Source organism: Cucumis melo, chromosome 5 (genome assembly GCF_025177605.1).
Source record: "Cucumis melo cultivar AY chromosome 5, USDA_Cmelo_AY_1.0, whole genome shotgun sequence".
NCBI lineage: Eukaryota > Viridiplantae > Streptophyta > Magnoliopsida > Cucurbitales > Cucurbitaceae > Cucumis > Cucumis melo.
In genome coordinates this window covers 20402295-20411185 of record NC_066861.1, presented here as the reverse complement: position 1 = coordinate 20411185, position 8891 = coordinate 20402295, and positions in this window count along the sequence as shown.

Below are 8891 nucleotides of genomic sequence, written 5' to 3'. Positions count from 1 at the left end.
GTTAAGATTATGTAATTTTTAGAACATTTTTAGCACATTTTTTAGTTAGACCTTAGTTTCAAAGTCGAACTTGGGTATGTAAGTGTTGTTTTAAGACTTAAAATTTCACCTTGACACTTTTTTAGGACTTTTTAGGTAGAGTTTTGATTTGACAATCACAATTAGTCATTTGCATCTTGTTTTAACATTTTTAGGATATTCTTTTGAGTTTTTGGATGGTTTGAAACATATGAGAATTCTTTTTTGATCTTAAATACATATGTAATTTATTTTTACTTGGTTTCATACTTGATTCATTTAACACAAGTTGTTAGAGTTAAGACACATATTTAGCACATTTTTTAGTTAGACTTTGGGCATGTAAGTGTTGTTTTAAGACTTAAAATGTCACCTAGACACTTTTTTAGAACTTTTTAGCTAGATTTTAGGTTTGAAAATCACAATTAGCCATTTGCATCTTGTTTTAACATTTTTAGGACATTCTTTTGGATTTTTGGATGGTTTGGAACATATGAACATTTCTTTTGTTTTAAACATATGTCATTTGTTTTTTGATGTTCTTACACTTGATTCATTTGAAACAAGTAGTTAAAATTTAGCAAGTTCTTATTTATTTTAATATACTTTTTTCAAGTTTATGTAGTTTCGAAGGAGCGGAGAAGATACTAATATACTTTTTGAAGACTTTGTAACTAAGTTAACCATTTTTTGTGTATTTAATATATTTTTTGTTTATTTTGGTATGTCAAAATGAAATTTAATATAGCTCACGTTTATATATTTTGTTATTGCAACTAAAGATTGTTTGTCATATTTTGACAATGTATTAATGGTTGGAAATATTTTCATAGCAATTAATTTTTTCTTACAATGTTTGATATATTTTGTTATAGCCAGGAGATTCATTCTATATTTGAAAATTAATTTAGAAGGATACAATATTAATAATAAATATGAAAAAAAATTAAAATCATTTCTGACGACATTTTCTATCTACATAACATATTTGACACATATTTGCCAACAAATTTAGCATGGGGAGATTTTTTTTTTTTTTTTTGCTAACAAAAAACATTTCGTTGGCAAAAACGATTTCTGCCCCGAAACAAACATGGCTAGAAAGTTTATTTTTGTCGACGTCATGATGATCATGGGTAAAAATACCTCTCTCCCGACATTTTTTTCGTGGCTAGAAAATCTATTTTTGCCGACATGATGATGATCGTGGGCAAAAATACCTCTTTACCGACATTTTTTTCGTGGCTGGAAATATATTTTCTGCCCACGATTTTAATTTGTGTGGGCATTTCTACTGATGAAACGTAAAAAACGTGGGCAAAGAAAAATACGATGATGTTTCAGCCATGCAACATGCCCACACAAAAAAACGTCGGCAGAAGCTCTGCCCACGTTTTTTGTAAGAACTGCTCACGTTTTTCTGCGTCGGTAAAGACGAAAATTCTTGTAGTGACTTCACTACTCCATTTTTGTCAATAGTTTCCCTCTCATCCTATTTTTGACATTGTTTTTTAAAGTAACATTCTTTAAAAAAAATTATGAAATATAATGTTGGACATTTTAAACTGCAAATTATTTTCTTCTTAAGTCCCCTCCTTAATTTTAGTTCCTTTAGTAGTTAAATTTTTAAGGTGATATTTGCATGTATTGTATCAACAAGTATGCTCTTAACTCATTACTCCTCTAATTCCATAAAATTATGTTTGCTACAACAATGTTATTTTTGGTAATATGGCAGCAAAAAGAGACGTTTTGAACGTGCATTGTGTTCGACCATGCTTTGATACTTACGACGACGAGTCATGTTATAATGATTGGAACCGAGAGAATCTTGGTGCTGAGTTTTGTTAGCCAAAGCTACCTAGCACTAATAAAGGTTGTTACTACATTGTTTGTCCAAGAAAAAAGAAATATCTGTTGTTTCATAATATAAAGATTGTATAACATTTCATCGAAACTTTTAAAGAAAATTTAATATTTTACATCTCTTTCATTCATTTGACCGTCCTAACTTGATTTTTCTTACACAATCAATTATTGTTTCTGTAACAACCAACTTTTCGAACTAAGCTGAGATTACTACTTACTGCTAAGACTCAACAGTAAAACACGCAAACTCATAAAAAGACCTGTTTACGATTCATTAAAAACCTTCAATATATAATAAAAGCAATTCCGGGCCCTATTTTAAACCACTTTCCAAAAGTTCTAAAACATAATTCATGAGGTCATCAAGACAAAACAGAAGAATAGGTTTCACCCATGACTCCATTAATAAGTAAAAAGAAAAAGAAATAACAAATACGTTCAGTGGAAGCATAAAAAAAACAAGACGTATCCATATGGCCTTCACGCATCCTTAGCCCTTGGCGTTACCTTTGCCTGAAAAAGTTAAAGAGTAAAGGGTAAGTATAAAAATATACCCAGTAAGGGACCCACTACTGGGTCCATTAGGGTAATAACAGTTAGCTTCCTATTAAGGGGTACCCTACATAAACAGTCTAGTGGTTTCGTAGAACTCACGCATCAATCAGTCTAGTAATCTTGAAGGATACACGTATTAGTCTAGTGATCCTGTCGGATACACATATCAGTCTAGTGATCCCAAAGGATACACATATCAGTCTAGTGATCCCAAAGGATGCACATATCAGTCTAGTGATCCCAAAGGATGCACATATCAGTCTAGTGATCCCGGAGGATACACATATCAGTCTAGTGATCCCGAAAAATGCACATATCAGTCTAGTGATCTCATATCAGTTTAGTGATCCCGAAGAATGCACGTATAAGTCTAGGAATCTCGAAGGACACCGTGCCTAAAAGGTACACTACCCCAAAGATAAAGCTAACTGTTACCCCTTAGTTCACACTAAACCGTCTACAACAATCACATTACAATATCGTTCAAGCTAAAGGCTCAGTTTATAAGCTTAGTTTGTCAGACGGTTTAGGTTTAGTCAACAGTCACATCAGTCACTATACATATATCCAATTCACACAACACTGTCACCTTATCTAAGTCTAGTCAACGAATCAAATCATCACTATGTAAATACACTTGACAATCATTTCGTCTCAGTCCAAATGCTAGCACAACTACAAGTAAACTATATTATGTATAACGTCCATATTATGCCAAACGTCCCTATTCAGTCTACAACACAGTCCATCAGTGAATACACAATCTACACATGAGGTTTCCGAACACAATCTACACAGTCCATCAATAACGTAACTCAATAAATAGCAGCCCAACAACATACTTCAACTATACATAGTATCAAGATTTTCATAATCCATCGACATTACTATTTCAGTTAACAACACAACCCATAAATATAACTAAATTACACAGAACATCTGGGCATCCGTACTCCATTAGCAGAACAACCCATTCACATGTATATACATGTAACCTACAACTAATAATCATGTCACCTTTAATCAGTCAAGAGTGCGTACGAATGATGTTTTCTAGGCATGCATACATCAATCAAATCAGTACAGTCGCTAGTGTATAATTTTCAGATGAGTTACTACGTTTTCAGTCTCGGTTTTAGGTCCAGTAGTAAAAAATCTCTTACCTGAGATTTAGCTACAATCCTTGTTCAAATCAACGTCCAAACGAATCCACCTATGTACAAACATAAGGATTTAAACGATGACACCACCAAAATTCACATTTAAAACACTCCAAAGCAACATCCACAGACTTACCCAAGTAGAGAAGAGTTGACTCCAAACTAAACTTGATGTATATCCCAAGAATTTGAGTGTCACCTCTCTAACACCTTCAAGGATCAAAAGTTAACCTAACCAATAAGTCAAACGTTTTATTTCAACATTTATACTTGAATCGGCTATAGGAAACGTTAGGAACTCATTAAATCACGCTTACCAAAACTCACTGTGACTCAGTGCGGATGAAAACGACTTAAGTGGCTCGGTGAATAGGGAGATCGGCTTGGAAAATTGGGTTGGATTGGAAGGCAGCTCGGCTAGGGTCGGTTAGAGTCGGCTCAATTTGCGGCTCGACTCGGCTCGACTTGGTTAAGCCGACTTGAAAAAGAACGACGGTTGTGTTCTCGCGAGGCTAGGACGGGCAACGAAAAGAGGGAGACTGAGGTGGCCGACGACAAGGAAGCGACGTAACCTTGCTGCACTACGTGCGGCTGCTGGACTTCACAACAGATATCGGTCGGGTCGACAGATCTACAGGCGCGACGGGGCGAGCTTGGCCAGCGATCAACCGAACGCGTGAAACAGAGAAAGAGTCGAAGATGGACTGGTGCAAATGAAGAGATGATGACGACGGTGGCGGAGCTTGCTAACAGAGGCCAACGCAGTAGTTGACGGCGACTGGGGGGAGAAGAAGAAGAGAAGATGGGCTGGAGTGTGGCGGGCAGCGGCTGTCAGGAGAAGGAAGAAAGAAGAAGAAGAACTAAAGGGGGGTTGTGCAACGCGCAGGAGAGAAGAAGAAGAATTAGGTTTTTTAAAAAAGAAATATATATATATATATATATATTAAATAAAATAATAATAATAATAATAAATAAATAATATAATAATAATAATAATATAAAATTTATATTATATTATTATTATATTATATCATATTATTAAAACTTTATACCCTTCTTTTTCTTTTTCTTTTCTCTTCCAAACCTAATTAATTTAACACCAAAAAAATTTTAAATATAAGTGTCAAGAAAATTACCTCAAAAATTTGGGGCGTTACAGTTTCATCAACTAATTGCAATAGAGGAAAAAAAATTGAATTAGAAGATGAAATAAGTAATAGGTAGGTAGAACATGAAGTCAACAAAATGTTATCATGATCGATCAAATGTTAATGATACATAAAGAGATGAGAGGGTTGCCCTTAATAGTTACCCTTAATTGATGAGATAGTGCAATATACAAAACTCTATAAATATTTTGATCCACTGCACTCTAGTGTGTAGAGGATTTTGTGGGAGTTAGGAAATGAAATTTAATTTCGATTTGTATATATTAGCATATGAAAGTTTCCATTCAATGGGTGGAGATCATTGTATGTAACCTCAAGTTGAATTCTAAAAAAAGATGTCTCAAGATGTAGCTTATAAAGACCACTCCATATAAATTTAGTTGACATATAATAATTGTTTTTATATAGTTGAGAATATAAATCGGGTCTCAACTTCTTATTTATAGTTTAAGCTTAAAAATACGTAAGCAAATAACTACGCACATGATTTCAACGGATTTCTCATACTAAGTAGCATTTTTCTTAATCCTAGAACATCACTATCAAAATTTTGGGTTTCAACGACATGCAAAACATATCATGAGAATGGATTTTGCGACATTTTTTTCTTGTGTCCTTGAAGCGTCTTTTAAGAAAAGATTATTAACGACACTTACTAAAATTTTCGTAATCAATGATCTTATGTTGTTGTCGACTAGTTAAGCTACAATATCAATATGCAGTAATCACATATGCATTGACAATTTTCCTATGTCAAACGTCATGCATTGTTACTTGTTTTCAAATGTACCCTTCCTTTTATTCATAACGTATACAGAATGTCATGGATAATTATTCACCGAAAGTTATTGATAAACAAGAAATTTTGGATAAATAATAAATTGCTTTTTACAAATTTTCACAATTATTCACCAGAAAAATTATTGAAAAATGGTGAAAAATTGAAAAAAAAAAACTTTTTTCTTCTTCTTATTTTCTTTATTTTATTAGATAAAGCACTTTTCTTATAGAACAAAATTAATTAGTCTGTAGTAGAGTTCATACATGGAAAAACTGGAATGACATTTCGATAGTTGTGTGAAGTTAATATATATGTTACTTGTTTCGACTACTCAAACAATCTTGAAATATATTGGGGATCGATCTCATACACCTAAAGAATCAATTTCCTCACCTCAAGAATTCTAGAAAAATCAGACATCCAAATTTTTTAGATTCCATCATCGAAAATTTTATAAAATTAATATGTTCGATAGAAAGAATTACAAACGATCTACCTCAAAAGTTCTAGAAATATGGGACTTCCAAATTTCCTAGATACCGTCATCGAAAATTTTATAAAATAATATGTTTGATAGAAAGAATTACGAAAGATATAACTTAAAGAACTTTCAAAGAGTGTTTGTTAACTTTTTTTTTTTTTTTTTTTTTTTTTTTGCCATCAACAAAACTTTATTTTTTTTTATTGACGTTAGGGTTTTGTTTATAATTAGTATACAATCGTTTAGATTTGAATACACGATCATGTATCAAATCTGAGTTACACGCTTGAGTGACCAATAAATCACATGTTGACCAGGACATTTTGCCTTGTGGGCTTTCTTCGTTTTCGAAATTATTCTATACATTGTAATTATTTTGTCGGTTTGTTATATTTTAAAAAAAAAACCCAAGATTTTACTTGGGATAAATCTTGAATTTCATATTTGAGATAATTAAAATTTCTAGACCGTTCAAAATTTAGATTAAATCCCCAATTTTAAATAAAAATTTGATCATATCACAAATTTTATTCCAAATTTCACCCAAAGTTTAAAATCCAAGTCAAACTAACTTGCATATATAGCCTCCATTTTTATCTCAAATTTAAATTGGAGCCATAAATCCAACTTTATCCCAAGATTGAGGACTTCTATTTATCTCAAAATTAAAATTGGTCATTCCAAATTTTTGGGTATCCTCAAGAAAAGTTAGGGTATGACTGAAACCTCATCCTTATCTCAAATTAAAATTTTGGTTATGTTCCAAATTCAAATTTAAAATTTTTATCCTCAAATCAAATTAAATTGCAAATAAAACTTCAAACTTGTCTCAAATTAAGGTTAGGTCATATTCTGACCCTTACACCAAATTCAAATCAAACTCATGTCCTAAATTCATAGTTTGATTAAATTGACATGTTGAATTGAGTAAAAAAAATGGTCGTCTTTTGACTTCAACTTTATCTTTTTCAAGATTTATCCATCATATACGTTATAAATCTCGAAAAGGAGACATTTGTTGGATAAGAAATTTTGGACCAATCACAAATTGTCGAGTAGTTTACTAAATTAATGACAAAAAATACAAATAATTGAATTTGAGACTAATTAAAAATTGACATGTGTCGCAAATTAAAATTGAAGACATAAATTGACGAATTTTGATGATGTCACATGTTTTCATTATGATCATTAGATCAAGTTAATTATTTTGGTCCAATTAAATATTATTTACCTGTGCTAAAGTTCAATTGAGCCCAAAAATAAGTTTAATTTAGACCAAATGTTAATTATGTGGTTGAGTCCATGGATCTGGTCCATGGACCAATCAAGCCCAAGCCCATAAAATCCACCAAATAACTCGAGGAGTTCTCTTCTTTTGTGGGGAACTAAAAATTTTAACTTCAGAATGTCTAAAGAGAATTCTCCCAAGAGTTAGAAGATTCTCTAACTTCTGAAGCCAATCGTCCTTGAAGATTGAAATTCCTTTAAAGATACAAGCTTTCTTCCAATACTCTAATTTTAAGAACATCACGCGTGTTCTACTTCCTCAAATCAAGTGTAGGCATTCAACCGAGAGAGAATGAAACGATTAAATACTAGAGATCGAACTACATCACATCAAATCAACACAAACATAATATCAACACAAGTTCAACTCCACGAGTTAAATTTATCTAAAAATCTCGTGTGAATCATGGTTTTGTATTTATAGGCAAGGGCCAGCGGGACATAACATAGTCTAGGCATCATTAATTCTCTAACATTGTTGTGCGACACCGTAGATGCCTTTTCATCCTTTTCCTAACATCCACGTCAACCGCTCTTGTCTTCTAGTGATGCTGAATGCCTAGCATTATTCCTCTTGTCACCTGGTTGGTTGATGCACACCCAATTTGCCTGACATGTTCCACTTTGCCACCCTTCTTTCTTTCCCTTAAAAGCCTTTGTTAAGACGTGAAAATTGTAATAAACATACATTTTACTTTTTTTTATAATTTCAACACATAATTATCCTATTTTACCTATTTTACTATGTGTTTTCTTCCTTTATCTCACGTTGTTAATGCTTCATTATTAGACTATAATAACTTGTATTTCTACAAGTTATCAACATGAAAAGTTATTATCCTTAAGTTTCAAGTAAGTTGCCTCATGTAGGGGATTTCATGCTCTTACTTACCATCAAAGACTTTAAATTTTGTCTCATATATAGATGGTTTCTTGGCAAACATTTTCTATATCCCATTTATGAATTTTTACAATGTTGTAATCTTATTGAAGAAGTTTTCTTACACATATATTAGGTAAGTCTTTTACCCTTTCACGCTACAACCACATAGATTACCATATTTAGAAAAATTATTAATAGCCCATAGTAAAATAGATCGCAAATTGAAATATTCTTCTTTATGTGCATTAAAACACTCCACACCTTCTCCTCACAAAAATTTCAAGTCATCAATTAAAGGAGCTAGATAGACATCTATGCCATACGCTACTTGTTTTGGTCCTGGTATTAACATTGTTAGAATCAAATACTTTTTTTCATACATAACCACGGTGAAATGTTGTACACTGTAGCAATCATAGGCCAACAACTATATTTCGTCAATAAATCTCCAAATAGATTAATGCCATCAGTGGATGCAAATGTATATTTCTTGGTTCATAACCAAAAGTTGGCCATAATTGACCTATCAACCTCCAAGATGGAGAATAAGTTGCGTTTCGCATAGTACCATCTTCATTTGCATGTTAACTTAAATTATTTGCATGTTCATAATTTTTTAACATGCTTAATGAACCTTGGAACTATTGGAAAGTACCATAGTTGTTTAGTACCAACCCCTTTTCTC